Source organism: Nerophis ophidion, linkage group LG25, assembly GCF_033978795.1.
Source record: "Nerophis ophidion isolate RoL-2023_Sa linkage group LG25, RoL_Noph_v1.0, whole genome shotgun sequence".
NCBI lineage: Eukaryota > Metazoa > Chordata > Actinopteri > Syngnathiformes > Syngnathidae > Nerophis > Nerophis ophidion.
The window spans coordinates 20,565,699-20,590,935 of record NC_084635.1 but is presented as its reverse complement, the minus strand read 5'-3'; the positions used below and the strand labels follow the sequence as shown (position 1 = coordinate 20,590,935).

The following is a 25,237-nucleotide window of genomic DNA, read 5'->3' as shown; positions in this document are numbered from 1 at the left end:
GTGCATACGGATGTCGTTGTGGCTTGTGCAGCCCTTTGAGACACTTGCGATTTAGGGCTATATATGTCAGAGTTGGTTTGTGTCGAACCCCAAGATGCAGAGAAGGAGGCAGGCATTGAATGAGAAAACATGATTTAATATAAATACTAAAACAAGAACAAACAAAAGGGGTACAACAAAAAGCACGCACGAGGCGGATAACCAACTAAGAGAGCTAGCATGGGAGCTAGAAAACAAAAAGAACTTGGCATTGAAGCTAGCTGTAACGACTGGTCGGCACCGCGCTGCAGGGTTTGTCCCTCCAGGAATGCATCGGCTCGAACACAGCAAGAGGTATGGTATGAATAAATTTATTTAGTAACAAAAACAGGCTAAGAAACAAAAACACTGGAGCTGAGCAGAACAACAAACCAAAGGCGCTAGCATAAAGCGAGGAGTAACAAACAGAAAACTAAAACTTGGCACGAAGGCACACAAAAAGGGAAAAACAAATCATTAGCGTGAGAGCTAGAATAAAACAACGGCTTAGCGTGAAAGCTAGCGAGAATATACATACGTAGACAAATAGCAGTCGTCACTTGTTGCATGTGAGCAAATTAGGATCCCAGAAGGAACTAACAAAAGGGGCGAGCTTAAATAAGGAAGGTGATTAGTAAAGAAAGGTGTGCAGGAGCTGAGAGTAACAGCAGAGCAGAAAACAATAATATGTAGAGATCCGAGCAGCGGATCGCAACACTAGCAATAACAAAAAGGGGCCTAGTGTGGAAGCCAGCGGGTACCGAGCATGAAAACAGAAGTCGTACTTGTAATATGAAAACAAACTGGAAGCAGGGAACAAAAAACAGCAAGCTACAGACATCGAACAAATATAGCTTACCGCTGCGTTGCAAAGGCACGACACGGGACGACACGACAGGAGCAATAATACTTGACAATAATCCAGCACAGACTGAATGGTAAGACTGGTCTAAATCGGAGTGGGCTGATTGACACCAGGTGTGGCCAGGTGCCAATCAGCCGCAGCTGGGGGGAAACAGCGCTCAGGGAGAAAGACAGGAAACCAACAAAAAAAGAGCGCTGAGAGTAAATACTACACACAGAGGAAAAAACTAAAACACAAACAAACTGTCGGGGCAGGCCTGACTATAAATAAACATTGATTGATTGATACAAGTAAAACATTTGTTTAAAAATTCCTGTATGACATTCTGTTGATAGAATTATTTGCCTCAAAATATTGGGCTTAATTTCATTTAAATCCTGCAAGGTGAGTAATAACCCGTTATTAATTAAGATTACTCTAAATTTAACAGTGCAATTATTCAGATTAGAATATGGTTGCATTTCACGTATAAATAATTGATGCGTGATTGGATGACTGATGTGGGGGCTAATTTCATACATTTTGAGACCAATTTAATGTAGTTCAAAATATATACATATACATACTATACAGTATATAGTCAACAATGCAAATTAGAATTAAGTCTAATGATACAAGTGCATCCCAAGAAATGCAAGTATTGTGTGAAAATAAATTGTGCACAATTATATATATACTTAATCTAATTTAAAATATATATACATGTATATATATATATATATATGTATATATATTTTAAATTAATATATATACATGTATATATATATATATATATATATATATATATATATATATATGTATATATATTTTAAATTAGATTAAGTATGATATATTTTTTTGCTCCTTATTTCTTGTCGTTTCTATTTGTGTGATGCGAGGACAAGTATTAACACCAACAATGACATGTTGAGAATGTTTTTTGTTTTTTTTTAGGTTTTCTCACAACTGGCAATTGATAATTCATACTTACAATAAGAAGTGATGTTAGATCAAATGTCCTAAAAATCAATACCGACACAAACATGGCCATGAAATGATAGTAGACTTGACCAAATCTAACCAGATGAGCACACATCGAAAATAAATCGTCTGACTGCATGAGTTGCCACATGACCGGTTCTATGAAGCATCAGGCTCTGTCATGGAAGATTTCTATTTGTTCTGTGTGGACAAATATGAGTAATACAGTAGCACTCAAAATCACTCAACCCCTATTGTATATTACACGTATTTTCAAAATGTCCAAACTTTCATTAAATGGTTAATAAAAAGAGACCGGTTTGTAATAGTAAATGTGTTGAGCTATTTGTCGATTTATTAAGATTATCCATTTGAATAATTTTAAGCGCAATTATATGTTCACTTTGAATGAAATAGAAAAAAAAAAGAAAGTTCACATACTTTAATGCACTACACAAGTGTATATATTTGTGTGTTTATAAGTGTGTATATATACGTGTATATATATATGTATGTGTGTGTATATATATATATATATATATATATATATGTATGTATGTATGTATGTATGTATGTATGTGTGTGTGTATATATATAAATACAGTGCGTGTGTGTAAACAAACACACATCGTTGTATATTGTATTTTATTATTGAAAAGTACTCTAAATACACATTCTTACAGATGTGTTCAATTAAAAATATTTGTATAAAAAAATAGCACTGGAAAGTATCATAAAATACACGGTACTTAATGTAATACATATATGTGTCCATTTACTAGAGACACATAAATGATCAATAATTGCATGTGATGCAACACAGTACATTTTTATTGATAGCTGTGTCTTAAATGAATTGTTTCCATTGAAATGTTATGCATCTCAGTGGCATGGGAAAAAAAAAAAAATAAGTGCAGCATACAAACTACAGCATTACAAGCACAAATGTAAAAAGAGGAAGTGAAAACTTGTCTTCCGGATTCAGTTCTATGAATGTCTTAAAATGGACATATGTACATGTAGCATTCATGGGATGATCCCAATAGTAAAAAGTATTGTTTAGGGTATTTCTACTGTTGCAAAATACAAGTTACTACATCATATCAAAAGGTAACTTCAAATAACAAGTACAATTATGAATCAAAATGTTTCTTTTTAAGTTATGCAATCACACTTACTGAGAAGACTGAACAAAGAAAAACTGAAAATAACACCAAGAACTGATCTTACTGATCTTTAGTCATGTCAGCAATTCACTGACGGTGTTGCAGATACATTAACATGCAGCGATAGTTCAACAATTTTAAATGTGCCACCATTTACATGACTTTATTAATTACAACAACAAAAAAACACTTGAAATGGAACTCATCTAAATGATAACAATTGAGTTGAAGTACACTTCGGAACAAAACCTCAATGTGTATTTTTGCAACTTGCTCATAGTACACTTATACACAGCACAGGGCAAAAATTTGGACACACCTTCTCTCATTCATTGCATTTTCTTTATTTTCATGACTATTTACATTGTAGATTGTCACTGAAGGCATCAAAACTTTGAATGAACACATGTGAAGTTATGTACTTAACAAAAAAAGGTGAAATAACTGAAAACGTTTCTTCAAAATAGCCAGGCTTTTGCTCTGATTACTGCTTTGCACACTCTTGGCATTCTCTCGATAAACTTCAAGAGGTAGTCACTTGAAATGGTTTTCACTTCACAGGTGTGCTTGAAGTGCGTCGAGAGATTCCAAGAGTGTGCAAAGCAGTAATCGGAGCACCGGGTGGATATTTAAAAAAAAACAAAAAACGGGATAAAAAACATGTTTTCAGTTATTTCACCTTTTTTTGTTAAGTACATAACTCCACATGTGTTCACTCATAGTTTTGATGCCTTCATTGACAATCTACAATATAAATAGTCATGCAAATAAAGAAAATGCATTGAAATGCGAACGTGTGTTTGTTTTTTTTAAGCATTCATATTTTTCACAATTACTAAATATATTAAACAAAAATTGCTCGAGCTCGGATCGCGTGCACATACCTAAAATATGCAGTCATGTCGTTAAGATAGACTTTGACTTAGTCTTGGACTAGACTTCCTTTTTATTGTCATTCAAATTTGAACTTTACAGTACAAAAAGGAACTAAATGTTGTTGTATTAGCTCTTGGTAGTGCAGGATAAAAAAAAAAGCAATAAGGTGCAGATATAAATAAACAGATTACTGTACAGATAAATACATTGCACTTTTTTCACATGCATCCATGCTTATGGATGTATGTTATATTGTCTTTTTTATTCCAGCGAGCTAATCCTTTTCAGGGGGAGTTGAGGGGATAATTTCATTATGATGCGTTCAAGAGTCTTAAGGCCTGAGGGGAAGAAGCTGTTACAGAAACTGGAGGTTCTGCTACGGAGGCTGCGGAACCTCTTGAGTCCTGCAGTGAAAACAGTCCTTGGTGGGGGTGGGAGGAGTCTTTGCAGATTTTCTGAACCCTGGTCAGGCAGCAGCTTTTTTGCGATCTCCTGGATAGAATGCATACATTTTCAAAAAAAGTTTGTTAGTCAGCCAAATCACTAACATTAGCTGACTACACTCAGAACCAATGGTGAGTAGAGGTTGGAATCTTTGGCGACCTCCCAATGCGATTAAGATTACGATTCAGGAGGTATACGAGACGATTTGAAAGCCGATTATTGATGCATCTTTAAATCGTGTGTACTGATGCAGATTTACATTTCTTTTTCATTTCACTAAATACGCGTTTATCACTTGCAACTTTTTAAAATTATTAAATTATAAAATGTATGGAAATGTATGCAAAACTGGAACTTAAGTGCCCCAAAACACCGGAGCAGGTGGCTATCTGCAGTCAGCCAAATCTTAAAAAATTGTCTGCAATATTTTATTTAGTAGATTGCACAGTACAGTACATATTCCGTACAATTGACCACTAAATGGTAACACCCCAATAAGTTTTTCAACTTGTTTAAGTCGGGGTCCACGTTAATCAGTTCACGGTAGTGCTGACAGTGAAGAAGTGGATAATATTAATTTAATTTAGGAAATAGTTAAAAACAGCACGTTGGAAGAGGGGTTATTAGTGTGTCTGCCTCACAATACGAAGGTCCTGGGTTCGATCCCGGGCTCGGGATCTTTCTGTGTGGAGTTTGCGTGGGTTCCCTCCGGGTACTCCGGCTTCCTCCCACTTCCAAAGACATGCACCTGGGGATAGGTTGATTGGCAACACTAAATTGGGCCTCGAGTGTGAATGTGAGTGTTTGTCTGTCTGTGTTGGCCCTGCGATGAGGTGGAGACTTGTCCGGGGTGTACCCCCACCTACCGCCTGAATGCAGCTGAGGTAGGCTCCTGCAAAAAGGACAAGTGGTAGAAAATGGATGGATGGATAAAAACATAACCAACCGTGTAGCCAACAACTGTAATGGCAGTGTGACGCCGTTCAAGTGAGTCCGCAGAGTTGACCCCCTACTGAAACAGTATCTCGGATCTGTGCCAGCCAAGAACATTTAAATCATGGGTGTCCAACTCTAGCCCGTGGGCCAAATTTGGCCCACCTTGTAATTTCATTTGGCCCTTGAGGCAATATCAAATTAACATTAGAGCTGGCCCGCCGGTATTCTACCGCAATTTCTCACACTTGCCAACCCTCCCGATTTTTTTCCGGGAGATCTCCCGAAGTTCAGTGCCCCTCCCGAAAATCTCCCGGGGTAACCATACTCCCGAATTTCTCCCAATTTCCACCTGAACGGCAAATTTGGGCCGTGCCTTAAAGGCACTGCCTTTAGCGTTCTCTACAACCTGTCGTCCCATCCGCTTTTCCTCCATACCACCATTGTGCCGGCCCAGTCCCATAATATATGCGGCTTTTACACACATACAAGTGAATGCAAGCATACTTGGTCAACAGCCATACAAGTCACACTGAGGGTGGCCGTATAAACAAATTTAAAACTTTTAGAAATATGCGCCACACCGTGAACCCACACCAAACAAGAAGGACAAACACATTTCGGGAGAACATCCGTATCGTAACACAACAGAACACATACCCAGGGTCCCTTGCAGCACTAACTCTTCGGGACGCTACAATATATTTTGATATTTATCTCAGAGGCTGCAAATAGAAAAGAGGCATTCAATTTGTATTTGAATTTTATTTGATATGCCATTGATATTTTTTTATTATTATTATTATTTGAAACTCGATTTTGCATGTCACTATAAAGTTATATAAGCCTTGCTTGTTCAATATTCAATGCAAAAGTTGTTTGTGTCCCTATTAAAAGGTTAATCTGTTCAACCTTGGCCCGCAGCTTAGTTCAGTTTTAAATTTTGGCCCACTCTGTATTTCAGTTTGACACCCCTGGTTTAAATAGTATTCAAACGGCAGACTTTTATCCATGAAAATATGGCGAAGTAGTAAATTGTTGCGGTCCGCAGCTGCCCTACGTTATTACATTACTTGAGAAAACCACAGTAGCTGTTTGCGGCACATTTTCTTTTGTCATGCAATATTTCTTATTTTAAAGTTGATTTTTCTTTTTAAAAGGCAGATTACATGTTAAAATTGTGCTGTTTTGATTAAGATATCTATATGTATACATTTATATATATTTGATTGAGAAAAAACATTTATATATTTTTTTTTTAGTTCCAAACTGTGAAGTTGAGGTACATGCTACTATATTTGTTTTTCGTTTCCATGATAACTGCACACATTTGCCAGCATACTCATAAATTATTGTTATTATTTAATGTTTTTAATAGTCAAGCTAAGCGTTGCACGCATTGCAGTCAACCATAACACAAAGATAGTTATGAGCCGGCGGGGGAAGCACAAGATCCAGTGGCTTACAACCAGTATAGGAAGCGTTGTCATGCCAACCCAGGACAAATGGGTACATCAAAAGAGAACCCCCACCCGCAACCCACACCCTTCCTCCATCTGAGGAGGACAGAGGCTATATGTTGGTGAAAGCAAGAAGGGGCGAAGACATTTTGATAGCAGCTGATGTCTCTTTTCTTTAAAATGTACAAGTCAAAATTTTATTTAGTCATTTTATTCATCAAAAAGTATGTCATTACTAAATTAATAATGCTAAGTTTTGAAATTGAACAAAATGTTATGAAACATTTCATTCAAAAAAAAAAAGGACCCTACATTATTCAATCATTCCAGCCCGTAGCTATAGAAACTGTATTGACAAAGTGTGTATTTTAGTATAAGTACTACACTACTGCACAAAACTGTGAGCGGTGACAAAGCATTATTCTTGTGTGCTCTCACAGCAGGGTGTCGTTTTCCACTTCTCAGTTTTTCTGTCCAAGTACAGTCAAAAGATTGTCATCTTCGATAGTTAGGTAGTGCAAACATTTGTTTTTTTTGCAGCATGTAGAGGTGTTAATGTAATAAAAAGATATATACATTTATTTTTTACCTTGTACCTTACAGTTGAGTTGTGTGATATATATTAATTATATACATTTGGCCAATGATGGCGCTTTTAATACTATCGTTATATCGTGATAATGCATGTTGAAGACACATTCTTGCTGTGTCGATACAAATACTGACGGACAGTATAGGTTTGATACAATAGTGGTTATATATATTTCTTTGCTATCGTCTTTTTGTTATTGTTTACAAAAGGAGGACTTTAAGTGCGAAAAACAAATTATGTAAAGGCCTACTGAAATGAGATTTTCTTATTTACACGGGGATAGCAGGTCCATTCTATGTGTCATACTTGATCATTTCGAGACATTGCCATATTTTTGCTGAAAGGATTTAGTAGAGAACATCGACGATAAAATTCGCAACTTTGGGTTGCTAATAAAAAAGCCTTGCCTGTACCGGAAGTCGCAGATGATGACGTCACCCGTGTGAGGGCTCCTCACATCCTCACATTGTTTATAATGTGAGGCTATTCGGACCGAGAAAATGACAATGTCCTCATTAATTTGAGCGAGGATGAAAGATTTGTTGTTGAGGATATTGATAGCGAAGGACTAGAAAAAAAAAAGGCGATTGCATTGTGAGCGATTCAGATGTTTTTAGACACATTTACTAAGGATAATTCTGGACGATCCCTTATCTGCTTATTGTTTTAATAGTGTTTTAGTGAGATTTTAACGATTGTAAAGACATACGTCGAGGTCGGATGGCTGCGGAGAGAAGCTGAGGAACCAAGCTCACAGCTGCCTTTTTTGACATGACAGCTGCTGCAGGACGACGAATAATCCATTGATGTCTCCGGTAATATATATATCACAATTTCCCCATCCAAAAACATACTGGTTGACGTAGAGAAAACATGTTCACTTGACCGCTCCGCTTCACAACAAAGAAACAAAGAAACACCGGTTGTGTCTCGGTGCTAAAGACAGCTGCAATCCACAGCTTTCCACCAACAGCATTCTTCTTTATAGTCTCCATTATTAATTGAACAAATTGCAAAATATTCAGCAACACAGATGTCCAAATTACTGTGTAATTACGCCATGAACAGAGATGACATTTAGCCCTGTTTGGTGCAGCGCTAATATTTCCTTACAGTCCGTGACATCACGCGTCCGCGTCATCATTCCGCGACGTTTTCAACAAGAAACTGGCGGGAAATTTAAAATTGTAGTTTAGTAAACTAAACCGGCCGTATTGGCATTTGTTGCAATGTTAATATTTCATCATTGATATATAAACTATCAGACTGCATGGTGGGTAGTAGTGGGTTTCAGTAGGCCTTTAAATCAAAGACCATAGTTAGAAATAATTTTAAATATTTAATTGATGTTACATTACCATCCTGTGTTTTTGTCTAATTTTAATTGTGATAAAAAATGTTCACATGAATTTATCTTAAAAAGTTAACGTATTAGCATTTGTATGATCGATGCTGGCCCACTGTAACGACTTGGTATTTGATCCATACCCATATTTGCAGTGTTACCCACAACTAATGCAAAGTATTCAACATTAGAATAAGTGTTTATTATATTTTAACAGACATTAGATAGAACCATGTCACAACCAACAGAAAGTAGCCAATTATTAACAGTAAAACAGCAAATAGATTAGTAATATTTTTTCAAAATAAAACAACTGAAAATAACACAATACTTTACTGCATAGGTTAGCAGCTAAATCAGTTGTAATCCGTTTTAAAATGCTTCGATTATCAAAAAATATATATTTAAGTTGCAAATGCAGGTAATCACATCAAATTAAAACTTGACAAGCAAAAATAGTTTCTGATTATTTTCACACAGAAGGCTGCAAAATATATCTTGATATAGATTTCAGGCCATTCTGCCCATCCCTATTATGCAGTAATTTCAGGTGTCAAAATGAATGCATTAATCTTGATTAGTTCGTTTGTGTGATTAATTTGATTGAACCTTCAATTCAATTTCAATTAAACTTTTTTTATCCGGACATCGGTTCATATAAACGGTACACCTCAAGTGCATAGCAGATAAACAAATCAAAGTATCGGTTTACATATCCTGACCAACAAGGTATAGGCTGAAGTTAAAATCTAATTATGCCAACAGTTTCCACATTCACTTTGTACACGTCAAATAGAGGGAAAAATGAAGAAAAAAAAAAATTCAATCTTGAGATATAAAAACACAAGAAACGACTCTAGAGTCTCTGTCAAAATCATAGTACTTGATCACATGCATTGTTACGCATGTAAATACATGCATTTACCAATATATGTAGTGTGTAGATGTATGTATATATTTATCATTAATGTATAGATAGATAGATAGTACTTTATTGATTCCTTCAGGAGAGTTCCATCAGGAAAATTAAAATTCCAGCAGCAGTGTACAGAGTTGAGATCAATTTAAAATAGGTAAATAATGGGGGTTTAAATGGAAACAAAATAGAGAAATATTACAATAAGAATAAACAATAAAAAGCAACAATGGGAATAAAAATATAACAGTAAAATAAGAATATAATGAGACAAAGTAGGCAGTAGTGACCATGTTATGTTATATACAATTTCATTAAGGTTGTACATAGAGCGAACAGGTAGTTTTAGCTCAGACTAATTTATGATATAAAGAAAAGGGGTGGGATTAAATAAATGTAAAGTTATTCTCACTCCTTTTCAAATATGTACGGAAAAAAAAATTCTCCATTGTTTCCGTTTTGTTATAAGGGCTGTTAAGGCTATATCACTGTATTGGATCAGGCTTGCTCTTGTTTTTTTGCATATTTGAAATAAAAAAAAAATTAAAAAAGGTATGTATGTATATGTGTGTGTGTGTGTGTGTGTGTGTGTGTGTGTGTGTGTGTATATATATATATATATATATATATATATATATATATATATATACACACACACACACATCTACACGTTCCACCAACCTTTTGAACCCTGACTCAAAATCCTACTGAAGTACCTCAAAGCCAACTAGGTAGTTTAAACTTCCCGGGGTATAAAATGTATAAGAAATGATAATTAGATAGAATATGCCACCAACTGCTGACACTGCACAAAGTCCTTCCCTGGCAGATGCCATCTGGTGGTTATTGGGCAGTTTTGTGGCCTGAGTTCTATAAAATACCACTTGGTATTTTTGTCCAAGTGGACAAAAACTTGGACAAACACTTTACATTTTAAGAAATGTGTAAAATCAGCAATGACCCATTGCAAAAGGCCTTGGTGGTGCAGTAAAATAATCCGACCGCCTTCAAAGACTGAAAGCTCTTTTGTATTTGCATCAGGTCATTAGTTGCCGAGCTTTGTACTTGTTAAGGCTAGGTTTTTTTGGTCTCTTGATTTTGTTTCGTTTCCTCTACTTACAATCTTTTGACAATCCACCAGCCCAAAATGGGAATCCATCCATCCATCCATCCTTGTTCTTCAGCATTTCCGGATCCGGATAGCAGTGCCAGTAGGGAAGCCCTGACATCTCTTCCAGTTCCAGGGTTGGGCCGAGGCGTTCCCAGGCGAGACATAATCCCTCCTTCTGGCTGGGCAGCATCCAGGAGGCATTCGAACTAGATGCCCAATCCACCTCAACTGGCTCTTTTTTTATGTGAAGGAGCAGCAGCTCTACTCTGAGCTCCTCCCGGATCAGTGAGATCCTCACCCTGCAAAATAGGAAAACTTTAAATGTCCCCCCGGCCTGTTTGAGAGTGTAGTTTTGATCAGGCCTGGGGAATTATTTTAGAATTAGATGAAAAAAGGTGTGTCTGGGGGCCAGTATATCTATTTTTAGAAATACTGATACTAAACCTCACAATAATGATTGGAAGCTAAAAACGTTATGACAGACCACATTAAACTGAATGGAATTTGATTTTTTTTTTACTGAATGAGACACCCAGAATGTATATGAAAATAAAAAATGTGGGATTTACAATATTAACTATGAATGATAAAACACTGAATATTGACAACATATTTTACAATCAACCAAAACGCAACCAAAATGCAACAAACATGGTGAAAAAATAAACTACAATTTGAGATACCTCATAGTAACTAATTAGATGACTATAGTTAACTAGTATATATATGATGCAGATTCCAACCATTGAAAGACTTAGTATAGTTGAAGACTCCCGGTCATTAGAAAACATGAGTGCACATCTTAATGGCAGCTACACTTTCCATCTTAAAGATCTAAAAGAGTTATTTGGAAATGTCCGGCGCGCCAGATTGAAAAGCTCAACTGGCTACATGTGGCCCCCGGGCCTTAGTTTGCCCAGGTCTGTTTTAGAAGATCCCTCGTTTTGTGTTATTTCATGTGTCATTGGGGTTGCAGCGCAAGCACCACAGGTGAAATACAAGGTGCAGTGCAAGGCCCGGTTGAAATTGCTGTAGTTTTTATTATTATTATTATTATTATTATTACTGTTATTATGGTTTTGACAACTTTTTGAGACACTTAACGTACACAAAAAGTGTAAAAATTTTGCAGGCGAAAATGTTTTATATTTTGGGGTTCCCAAAAATGATTTTTTTTAAAATTAACTTTCCAGTGCCACCTGTAAAAGGTATATGCCATATTTCCTTGAATTGCCGCAGGGCATATAGTATGCGCCTGCCTTGAATTACTGCCGGGTCAAACTCACTTCCAAAAATAATTGGCACATGCTTAGTATTACCGCCTGGTCAAACTCGTGACGTCACGAGTGACACTTCCCCTGTCATCATTTTTAAAATGTAGGAGGCTGATTTCAATACCGGTCATTTGAAATCGCATAAAGGGAAGAAGATTAAGAGCTATTCAGTAGGATTTAAGGTCCAAGCTTACATCACACTCAAATGTTGACTGGATACCTTTGGTAAGTGCCGGAGTGAGAAGAGGTTTTAAAATAATTAGCGCATGCTTACTTTTACCGCATGCCTTTGGTAAGCGCAGGAGTGAGAAGAGGTTTTAAATTAATTGGCGCCCTGGCGGCAAGCCAAGGAAATACGGTAGTTTACATACTAGTTTCACGAATCAACACAAAAATCACCAGAGACGTTCATCATGGGGGCATACATAAAACTCTCAAAAACTCATAACTGAAAACGAACAGGAAGTCAGCCCTCTTGTTTTCCGTCAAAAAACAGGGTTCGTACTTTTACCAAAGTTTTGAGTATAATGTTACATCGGCAGGCCCAATCACCTCGATCGTCTTTTTTTAGTCACTCAATAATGTGAACACTAATGTGAATGCACCCTTTATGTGCCACCAAGAACAAAATAAATCATTTGATTGATTCCAAACACTCTCACAAAAGCCCGGGGCCCTTAATCACTATGCCTCTGTCAACGCACAAATGGATTGCAAAAAACTGCCCCTGATTAATTAAATGTTAGGACACAGACTTTTTAAAGGGTTTACAAGTTGCATCTTAAGGCGTTTGCACAAGGCGGCATCAAGAAGCACAATAACGATAACCATGGAAACAGAACGTTAGTAATAAACAGAGCCGTGGAACCCCATTCAGAAGACTCCTAAAGGGCCCGCCACCCCACAACACTCTTGGTAGGTTTACACGCACAAAAAAAAACAACTAGTTTTTGCATGGACTGGGTTGAAACCAACATTTTAAAAGACATAAAAACCCTAATACATTTTACTTTTTTAAAGATGGGATTAACATATCAAGATAAACCACCCTAAATACTTTGGTTTTGTTGAAAAATCAACATATATACATATAGGTGGCAACAAATTCAATATAAAGTGGCCAGAATGATTTTGATTATTCATACGAAGTGTCGTTATGTACTTACAGTGGGGCAAAAAAGTATTTAGTCAGCCACCGATTGTGCAAGTTCTCCCACTTAAAATGATGACAGAGGTCTGTAATTTTCATCATAGGTACACTTCAACTGTGAGAGACAGAATGTGAAAAAAAATCCAGGAATTCACATTGAAGGAATTTTAAAGAATTTATTTGCAAATTATGGTGGAAAATAAGTATTTGGTCAACCATTCAAAGCTCTCACTGATGGAAGGAGGTTTTGGCTCAAAATCTCATGATACATGGCCCCATTCATTCTTTCCTTAACACGGATCAATCGTCCTGTCCCCTTAGCAGAAAAACAGCCCCATAGCATGATGTTTCCACCCCCATGCTTCACAGTAGATATGGCGTTTTTGGGATACAACTTAGTATTCTTCTTCCTCCAAACACGACAGGTTGAGTTTATACCAAAATGGATACATGGATGATACAGCAGAGGATTGGGGGAATGTCATGTGGTCAGATGAAACCAAAATAGAACTTTTTGGTATAAACTCCACTCATCGTGTTTGAAGGAAGAAGAATACTGAGTTGCATCCCAAGAACACCATACCTACTGTGAAGGCTGGGGGTAGAAACGTCATGCTTCGGGGCTGTTTTTTTGCTAAGGGGACAGAACGATTGATCCGTGTTAAGGAAAGAATGAATGGGGCCATGTATCGTGAGATTTTGAGCCAAAACATCCTTCCATCAGTGAGCGCTTTGAATGGTTGATCAAATACTTATTTTCCACCATAATTTACAAATAAATTCTTTAAAATTCTTCCAATGTGGATTACTGGATTTTTTTTTTCACATTCTATCTCTCACAGTTGAAGTGTACCTATGATGAAAATTACAGACCTATGTCATCATTTTAAGTGGGAAAATTTTGCACAATCGGTGGCTGACTAAATACTTTTATGCCCCACTGTAAATATGATAATAACGTCAAATTCCCTTTACTTCAGTGCATAGAGTAGAGATTAGCTGATTGTTTTGTTTTTTGTTTTTTTGAGTACCATATGTCAAAGTCAGCTCCCCATCACACATGTAGTGCATAATATACATACATATCTCCATTGAACAGACTTGTTCTCAATGGCAATATTATTATTTCGCAAAAAAGAAAAGAAATTTGAATTAAGAAAATGAAATTAAATACAATTAAACATATCTCAAAAGGGTAATGGAAAGACATATAAGCTTATTGATTCCCCCCTTTTTTACACAGTTACTTTAACTAATATCCATTCACGTTGGATAATATGAATCATAATACATCCATCCATCCATCCATTTCCTACCGCTTATTCCCTTTCGGGTCGCGGGGGGCGCTGGCGCCTATCTCAGCTACAATCGGGCGGAATACATTATTATTATTATAATTATATTATTAGTAGTGCATCTCCTCTGGGTTAAGTCCACCACTGTCTTTTAAACCTAGTGACATCTCTGTTTCTACCTTTATTCAGGGGTCTTTGAACAAACCACAGTTATGTGCAACGAGAGGCAAAAGTGAAACCTAAACATAACTTTCACATATGCTGCCACGGATAGATTTCTCACATTTGTACCTTTTTTCTATCACATCATCCTTGTTCCAAAGTGTCGGTGCTTTGGGTCGAACGCTTAAGTCAGCTTTGATGACTTTATGACGTCTGTGTTGAGGGAAGTGTTACATGCTGGGTTTTTGGTAGAACAAACCATTTTGTAATATATGAGTATATGTATGTAGCATAATATATTTATTTGATATTAACATTTACTGCCAGCAATGCGGACCAAGCTCTGACACTGATCGTACAGGGAGCGGACCGCCACAATAAGACAGTCCGGTACCCCATACTCTCTGAGCACTCCCCACAGGACTTCCCGAGGGACACGGTCGAATGCCTTCTCCAAGTCCACAAAGCACATGTAGACTGGTTGGGCAAACTCCCGTGCACCCTCAAGAACCCTGCCGAGAGTATAGAGCTGGTCCACGGTTCCACGACCAGGACGAAAACCACACTGTTCCTCCTCAATCCGAGGTTCGACTATCCGGCGAAGCCTCCTCTCCAGTACAACTGAGTAAACCTTACCGGGAAGGCTGAGGAGTGTGATCCCACGATAGTTGGAACACACCCTCCGGTCCCCCTTCTTAAAGAGAGGGACCACCACCCCGGTCTGCCAATACAGAGGTACCGCTCCCGATGTCCACGCGATGCTGCAGAGTCTTGTCAACCAAGACAGCCCCACAGCATCCAGAGCCTTAAGGAACTCCGGGCGGATCTCATCCACCCCCGGGGCCTTGCCGCCGAGGAGCTTTTTAACTACCTCAGCGACCTCAGCCCCAGAAATAGGAGAGTCCACCACAGATTCCCCAGGCACCGCTTCTCACTGGATCGGTTCGCAGCCGAGTGAGAATCAGCACCTCCAAGTCCGAGTCCATGGTTCTCGCCCGGAAAAGGGTGGAGTGCCATCTCCGGGTTGGGGAGGAGACCCTGCCCCAAGTGGAGGAGTTCAAGTACCTAGGAGTCTTGTTCACGAGTGGGGGAAGAGTGGATCGTGAGATCGACAGGCGGATCGGTGCGGCGTCTTCAGTAATGCGGACGTTGTATCGATCTGTTGTGGTGAAGAAGGAGCTGAGCCGGAAGGCAAAGCTCTCAATTTACCGGTCAATCTACGTTCCCATCCTCACCTATGGTCATGAGCTCTGGGTCATGACCGAAAGGATAAGATCACGGGTACAAGCGGCCGAAATGAGTTTCCTCTGCCGGGTGGCGGGGCTCTCCCTTAGAGATAGGGTGAGAAGCTCTGCCATCCGGGGGGAGCTCAACGTAAAGCCGCTGCTCCTTCACATCGAGAGGAGCCAGATGAGGTGGTTCGGGCATCTGGTCAGGATGCCACCCGAACGCCTCGCTAGGGAGGTGTTTAGGGCACGTCCAGCTGGTAGGAGGCCACGGGGAAGACCCAGGACACGTTGGGAAGACTATGTCTCCCGGCTGGCCTGGAAACACCTTGGGATCCCCCGGGAAGAGCTAGACGAAGTGGCTGGAGAGAGGGAAGTCTGGGCTTCCCTGCTTAGGCTGCTGCCCCCGCGACCCGACCTCGGATAAGCGGAAGATGATGGATGGATGGATGGATGGATGGATGGATTAACATTTATGATATCACTTTTTAGCATGTATACATAAAAATTACCAGGGTAATAACATTATAAAAGCCTAGGTTTGTGATTGGAAGCTTCTTATAATGGATTGGTACGAACTGTGATTAATATTAAACTAATCCACGTCGCTGACATAAAACTTGATGATTGACAGCCCTAGTAGGAATATTAATATGTTGGACCGATATGTTGTATTAGCAGTCATATCACAGCTTCTGCGAACCTTGCACACATTAAAATGATGTCGCAACACATGAAGTCATACACATAATTTGTGTTTTTGCCTTGGTGGTGAGCATATTTTGGTACCTGTAACCTTTGTGTTGATATAAGTCAGACCTGGGCAAATTAAGGCCCGGAGGCCACATGCGGCCCGTTGAGCTTTTCAATCTGGCCCGCCGGAAATTCCCCAATTATTTTTTTTAGATCTTAAAGATGGAATGTGTAGCTGGCATTATGATTTACAGTCATGTTTTCTAATGGTCGTAAGTCTTCAACTACCGAGTATACAAAGTATTTGAATGCTTGGAATCTGCGCTTATGGATAATACACCAGTTACTATGGTCATCTAATTAGTTACTATGGTTTTCCACGTCACAGCAGCTCAGACGAGGCACCAAGCAGTGTGAGCAGGAAGAGATTCTACAGACGAGGAAGGAGATTTACACAACAAGGTTCTAAAGCTTAGTGATATATAGAATATAATAGAATAGAATAGAAAGTACGTTATTGATCCCTGTGGAAAATTCAGCAAATAGATTGTAGGTGGGTTTATTTTGTACTCTTCGCGTTCATATTTCACTGTTTGTTGCATTTTTGTCACGTTTACCTTGATTGTAAAATATGTCAATCGAAAGGGGGTGTGACATTCATATTTTGTTAATATTCAGTGTTTTATCGTTCATAGAAAAATGTAAAATTCCATTACGTTTTTTAAGGCAGTCTGTCATAATGTTTTTAAGCATTCAATCAGACATTGCTGTGAGGTTTTATATTGGTGTTTCTATAAATAGATACACTGGTCCCCAGACACATTTGTTTTCTCTAAATGGGGCCCCCGAGTCAAAATAATTGCCCAGGCCTGATCTAAGCTGTGTCTGTTTCAATTAACAACTGAAAGTAAGAGGAAAGTGGCTGAAGCAGGTTAGACAACAAAAAGGGTAAAGCATGTCAAAGTTCGATTTTCAATTTTGACCTATTTGGTTCCATTTTGGCCCGAAAGATAAAACTGCTGCCTGACACAACTGACATGTTCTAATTGTCAACTGACAATTTGTTGTGTTGCAAAACACCCTTTTGCTGACATTTAGAGTCTCTCGTGTTGGAGTTTCACACTCACAGCACACAGGGTCACAAGATTGTGCCCACGCAGGCCTGCAGAGGGGAATGACACGCATGACCACTGACTGTGGAAAACAGGATACAGGCTACGTCGCAACAGGAAGTGTTGCGCTCCTCCTCTGAGAAACATCAGTTTGGCCAGACTGAGTGCCGGGCTATGTCCACATAGCTGTAACTCCTGTGGTAGCGTGCATATTTCGTAATCACCTTCGCTCAACATTTCTTCTGAGATAGTTGAGAAATGTAGTTGCAAAAAAAAGTTTGTTAAATCTTTGGTAAAATACCCCATTATTAACAGTTAACATAGACATGTATTTATCGAAAAAAAAAACATGTGAGTGTATGTATGTAATATATATATATATATATATATGTGTGTGTGTGTGTGTATATGTATGTATATATATATACTTGAGTATATTTATAGAGAACAAACGCTACTTTAACTCTGCTCCATTTATCTGCATTCAGCTCGCTACTTGCTACTCGCTACTGATTTTTAGCGATATGTTAATGCACTTTTGTTTGTTTTGGTTTGTCAGACACTTTCAAAGTAGGATCTATTACATGCCTGCGTTTCACCAATCCAATGCAGTCACTGGTGACATTTGATTCCGTTTCACCAATCAAACAGAGCCAGGCGGTCACATGATTTTTTTAATATATATATATATATATATATATATATATATATATATATATATATATATATATATATATATATATATATATATATATATATATATATATATATATATATATATATATATATATATAATATATGTATATGTATATATATATATATATATATATATATATATATATATATATATATATAAACAAAGTGCAAAGCCATAGGCTCACTCAATATCAGTAAATAATTTAAATTTGGAAAACAGCATAACCATTTTTACAACTTTTTGGTTGTTAGAGGTAGAGAGTGTTTCATTGTAGAGTTCAAAATCTTTTTTAAAGCCACAAAAAACAGGTCGGGAATTGAGAAACTTACATTTATGAATATAAAACTTAGCCAATAGTATAATGAGGTTGCGAAGGTAAAATTAATTTTCTATTTTTTTTTCAATACAGTGTAAAACCAAATTTATATGATTTAATACATATTATTGTTTTAGTTGCTTAAGAGATATTCCTGGCTCTGAATTTGTTCATGCTATTTTTATGTTTTTGTGCATTACTTGTTGCCGCCATCATTAAACAAACAGGTTACTCATCAGTTACTCAGAGTAGTTTTTTCACAACATACTTTTTACTTTTACTCAAGTAAATATTTGGGTGACTACTCCTTACTTTTACTTGAGTAATACATTGTTAAAGTAACAGTACTCTTACCTGAGTAAAATTTCTGGCTACTCTACCCACCTCTGTATATATATGTATATTATTTAACTCCGGTGTAACAGTGTCCATCATTCACTTTTTAAACATGCTTAAAAAATCAATTCAAGATATTTCAGTAGGGATTAATTACACTACAAAACATATTTACCAATGATTATGACAACAAAGTATTGTTTCTACACTCTTCGGTTTTAATTTAATTAATTCATTATTATTTTTATCCTATTTTTTTAAATTAAAAATGTTATTCACTGTCTTGCAATTTTACAGATCTGTAAAAATCTCTAAATTGCCTTATGTGTGAATTGTGATTTTACAAATAAACTTGCTACAAATAAGCATGCATAAACTTGTTTATAAACCACAAATAAACAATAATTAAACTGAACACCATGAATTTCCTTCCTAAATTTGCGACTTTAAGACAATTCTGTCTTATTCTTTTTAATACACACTTTGTGCATTTCCTGTTCCAATTGTTATATGTAAAACTAGACCAATCCTCTCCAACACTGCGATGTGTCTTTTGAGTAATACAGTCATTTGGCAATTATATCCATTTGTTGGGTCATCAATTTTAAAGCATGATTTCTATCATTGATGGAATCCTAAGACAATGAATATAACTAAATTTAATAGATAAAAATAGCAGAAATGATGAGGTAAATTAAATTGATTAAACAAAAATATATAAACTGTTACTAATGAATGAATAAATGATTAAAAAACAATTGGAAATAAAACCAGGCAAGCTTGTTTTAGAGTACAATTTGTACACAAAGCATTTTAAACTGTTTTACAGAAACAAACAGTTAAATAAAAACATGAAAAAAAAATCTGAATCCAATCAAAAAATCAACACGATTTAAATCTATTAAAATCCAAATGCATACAAAATACTTGAAATAAGGTGCAAAGGGTTTATTGCAACAAGTTGCAAATTACTTATTAGTGACGTCATTAAAGTCGCTTGTGACTAAGAAAAGCACTGCTCAACACAACTAAAGTGGTAAACACAAGAACTGGTCAACGGTCAAAAAATTGTGTATTTTGAAAATAATTGTCATTTCACCAATTTAGTGTGTAAAGTCACTAACACATTTGACAGTCAACAACTGAACATAGACAAAGTAACACAAAAACTAACACAAGTGTGTCCCACTCAGGTAACGCCCACAATCACCCGAGAAGCAAAAGCCCTTTGGTCTTACCATCATGTAGTTTAAATCCTCCACAGACACGCACGTATGTTCCCACAAAAGTCCATCCGTTAACTGCTGGAAGCAAATTCTCAAAGATGGTTGATAAATGCAGCTTTCTATATATCTGTGAATTAGCAGGGGAACTAAAAGCTTCCTTAATTCTGCCAATTTAGGTTGGGTACCATAAAGCTTCTTCTTCTCCTATTTTCTTCTTCCTTATTAAAAACAAGAAGGTGACAAACTTCCTGCAGAATGTGTTTTTCAACCCAACCTAGATAGACAGACAGATGAGCATTATGGATAGATTTTTATAGAGCAACTGCAATATGTAATTCCACATTTATAATACATATATATATATATATATATATATATATATATATATATATGTGTATATATATGTATATATATGTGTGTATATATATATATATATATATATATGTGTGTGTGTGTGTATATATATATATATATATATGTGTGTGTGTGTGTGTATATATATATATATATGTATAGATACATATATGTATATATATATGTGTGTGTGTATATATATATATATATGTGTGTATATATATATATATATATATATTTATGTATATATATGTGTATATATATGTTTATATATATGTATATACTGTATATATATATATATTTATGTATATATATGTGTATATATATGTTTATATATATATATATATATATATATATATATATACATATATATATATATATATATATATATATATATATATATATATATATATATATATATATATATATATATATATACATTTCCTTTTCTCCCACGGTGAAGCCAAGTGCTACACACGATTCATCATATTCTGGTATGGCAAAAAAAGCAGGTTCTCCGAGGTTACATGCGCTCCACCAGGGGGCGCGCTTTACTATATGAGAAGGACTTTACAGTAATACCTGGTTTACATCCCTGAAGTATAAACAATTGATTATACATTTTATAGCTGGAGAATTTATTTAAAAAAAAACTGGGTAATGTTGAATTCATCATATAAACGGAGAACTCAAGCCTTGTGCTGAAAGACACAACATCCCATTGGTCAAAATCCCAGTGAGAGCGGACATTGCGCAGTACGTGATGGTTTTTATCATGTTCTCTGTTTGTATTTCTTTAACATATTAGTAATAATGCTACTTGTTGGATTTGCTTATCAAACTTGTAGCTCATCCAAACTATAAAGTTATCCACCGGGGCTTGATCCACTATGAGAGAGACTCTTGTGCAGTAATACCTGGTTTATGTCCCTGAAATATAAATCACTAATTATACATTTTATAGCTGGAGAATTAATTTAAAAAAAAAAAACAATACTACTTTCTTCGTAAAATTGTCAACATTATGAAAGAGCTCTGTAGACATGGAATAATATAATTTAGTCACCCTTCACACTCTTTTAGGCCAATCTAGTAATGCTGGCTGAGGCTGAGCCAATCAGTGGCAACGATACTGAAAAGCCCACTTTGACTGGTTTGGTCACTTCTAGTGGCCAATACTAGTATATGATTGATCATTTTAGTTAATCTAGCCATTTTTATGCCTAGTTTTTGGAACAGTTTTCTAACTAATACCGACACAGTACTGTATTTCATTTGTGTGGGTGGACGGTGCACAAAGGACATTGTTTCCTGACTGACAGTCGGCGAAGGTTTCAGTGGCCATCATGTGTTTCACAATGACATCCAACAGTTGCCTGCATGCGTGCAGGGGACATCCACTTCTCTCACTTCTTATTCCTGATTCCTCATTTTCTTCTGACTCCATGACACCAACCCCCTCAGCCGAGGCTGCAAGTATTATTAGACGAGGCTGAATCACAAGGCGCATGGACAAGCGTGATCAGCAACATGCACGGAAAAAGAGATGGACACTTAAAGCCTAAAGTAATGTACAGTACAAATATATTATTTTTATTTATTTTTTTACTCATACCGGATGTTTCATGTGCAACAACTAAACAAATGCACAGTGAGAATTTAATATCCATATAAGGATTTTTCATCGCCTATCCTTCCAAACCAAGTTCCCCTTTTTTGTACATTGCTTAAGCCAGACAAAGATGACTCAGTGCAGATATTAATCATGTTTTATTTTTTTTCCACTGTTATCTTGATAACGCACAATACCGAGTTTGCCACAGGCACGGTTATTTATTTTTAAAATAAGAGAAGTTAGATAGGTAAGGTAGAGGTATAAAAAAATATCAGTTTGAGTAAGACTACTATGTGGATTTGTAAGAACCATGTTGTTGATGTTCTTTTTTTTTAACATATTAGCAATTAATATAATTAAAGGCCTACTGAAACCCACTACTACCGACCACACAGTCTGATAGTTTATATATCAATGATGAAATATTAACATTGCAACACATGCCAATATGGCCTTTTTAGTTTACTAAATTACAATTTTAAATTTCCCGTGGAGTTTCTTGTTGAAAACGTCGCGGAATGATGACGTGTGTTTGTGACGTCTCGGGTTGGAGGGGACATATTAGCCCAGCACCACACACGGCTACAAGTCGTCTCATTTCATCGCATAATTACACAGTAATTTGGACATATGTGTTGCTGAATATTTTGCAATGTGTTCAATTAATAATGGAGACTATAAAGAAGAATGCTGCTGGTGGAAAGCGATGGATTGCAGCTGCCTTTAGCACCAAAACACCGCCGGTGTTTCTTTGTTTGTTGTGAAGCTTTAACACAGAGCGGTGAAGCGAACATGTTTCTCTACGTCAACCAGCGAGTTTTTGGATGGGAAAATTGTGATATTAAGTCGGCTCTTACCGGAGACTTCAGTGGATTATGCGACTTCCTCCTGTAGCTCAAAAAGGCAGCTGTGATCTTGGCTCCTCAATTGGCTTCTCTGAGAGACACTGGCGTTCACCGCAGCCATCCGACTTTCAGGTATGACTTTATAATCTCACTAAAACACTATTAAAACAATAAGCAGATAAGGGATCTTCCAGAATTATCCTAATAAATGTGTCTAATTACATCTGGAGCCGTCGCTTCTCTTTTTTTTCTGCTTCACTCTAACTTTCCTCATCCACGAATCTTTCATCCTCGCTCAAATTAATGGGGAAATTGTCGCTTTCTCGGTCCGAATAGCTCTTGCTGCTGGGGGATCACATTATAAACAATGTGAGGATGTGAGGAGCCCTCACACCGGTGACGTCACGCGCACATTATCTGCTACTTCCGGTAAAGGCAAGGCTTTTTTATTAGCGACCAAAAGTTGCAAACTTTATCGTCATTTCAGTAGGCCTTTAATGTATGGTATGAACTGAGGAAGAGCCGAAATACATGCGTATGTAAAATTTTCGAGCTATCTGTATGATTTTAACTCACTCCCTGGTAACTGAAACGGAAACTGCACTTCTTTTGGAATTTTTGTCTAAAATTGAAAATCCCTATGTGAGACAAGAAGAATTACAATAAACGCATTTCTCTTTTCTTTGCAGTATAGATTGTAAAAACAAACCTGCTAGTATGAGGTGGCTCACAGTCAGTGGCGGGCCATAAGTTTCCTACCTAGGCCTTCAGTAATGTACGACTTAAATGATTACCTCTCAAAATACCATCGTTTATTTCACCACTTGTCCAAAATATAAGGATATTGTTCATTATGTGTCCAAAGTAGTCACTGTTGCATCTCATAAAGTCTGCCATGTTTAATAGTTAGTTAGTTAGTTGTTGTTGTTGTGATGTGTTTTTGAAAGTAATGTGTTGCCGTATGCTTGAAATGATCAAAATATAAATATTACGTGATTATGAATGTGCCTGTTACTGCATTAGATATACAGGTGAAACTAAAAAAAATAAAATTCCTGCAAAAGTCCATTTAATTCAGCAATTCTACTTCAAATATGACATATGTGATATAAACAACTTACATTCAAAGTTAGATAATTAAAGTTATATAAGTAAACATTGAGTGAGTGAGTGAGATATTTCAAGCCTTTATTAGTTACACTTTTAGTGACAATGGCTTACATTTATTGACAACCCAAAATATTATACTTATTATATCAATTTGAGGTTTTCATAAACCATAAGGCATAACCGTCAACATTATATCAAGAGAAAGCTTCCATGTTATGAGCCCATGTCATACATTTGTTTTACCTTGTAAATCTATTTGCTGGAATAAACAAATCTTTGCACGATATTCATATTTTTTGAGTTTCCCCTGTATACTTAAAGCATGTACAAACCCTGTTTCCATATGAGTTTTGGAAATTGTGTTCGATGTAAAAATAAACAGAATACAATGATTTGAAAATCATTTTCAACCCATATCCAGTTGAATATGCTACAAAGACAACATATTTGATATTCAGACTGCAAAACATTTTTTTTTTTTTTGCAAATAATCGTTAACTTTAGAATTTGATGCCAGCAACACGTCACAAAGAAGTTGGGAAAGGTGGCAATAAATACTGATAAAGTTGATGAATGCTAATCAAACACTTATTTGGAACATCCCACAGGTGTGCAGGCTAATTGGGAACAGGTGGGTGCCATGATTGTGTATAAAAGCAGCTTCCATGAAGTGCTAAGTAATTCACAAACAAGGATGGGGCGAGGGTCACCAATTTGTACGCAAATTGTCGAACAGTTTTAGAACAACAATTTTCAACGAGCTATTGCAACGTATTCAGGGATTTTCCCATCTACGGTCCGTAAAATTATCAAAAAGTTCAGAAAATCTGGAGAAATCACTGACGTAAGCGATGATATTACGGACTTTGACCCCTCAGGCGGTACTGCATCAAAAACTGACATCAGTGTGTAGAGGATATCACCACATGGGCTCAGGAACACTTCATAAGACCACTGTCAGTAACTACAGTTGTTCGCTACATCTGTAAGTGCAAGTTAAAACTCTACTATGCAAAGCCAAACCATTTTATCAACAATATCTTGAAACATCGCTGGCTTGGCTGGGCCCGAGCTCACCTAAGATGGACTGATGCAAGGTGGAAAGGTTTTCTGTGGTCTGACGAGTCCACATTTCAAATT

The 25,237-nt window shown here is 36.8% G+C and overlaps 1 long non-coding RNA gene across 1 annotated transcript; it reads right to left on the bottom strand.

Moving 5' to 3' along the window:
* Nucleotides 1–2,473: 2,473 nt before the first annotated feature.
* LOC133542910 (uncharacterized) lies at nucleotides 2,474–20,388 on the bottom strand. Its single transcript, XR_009804245.1, has 3 exons — nucleotides 20,186–20,388; nucleotides 10,696–10,985; nucleotides 2,474–4,377 (listed from the first exon to the last, which is right to left on the bottom strand). It is a non-coding gene; the product is annotated as an uncharacterized LOC133542910 (long non-coding RNA).
* Nucleotides 20,389–25,237: the final 4,849 nt, after the last annotated feature.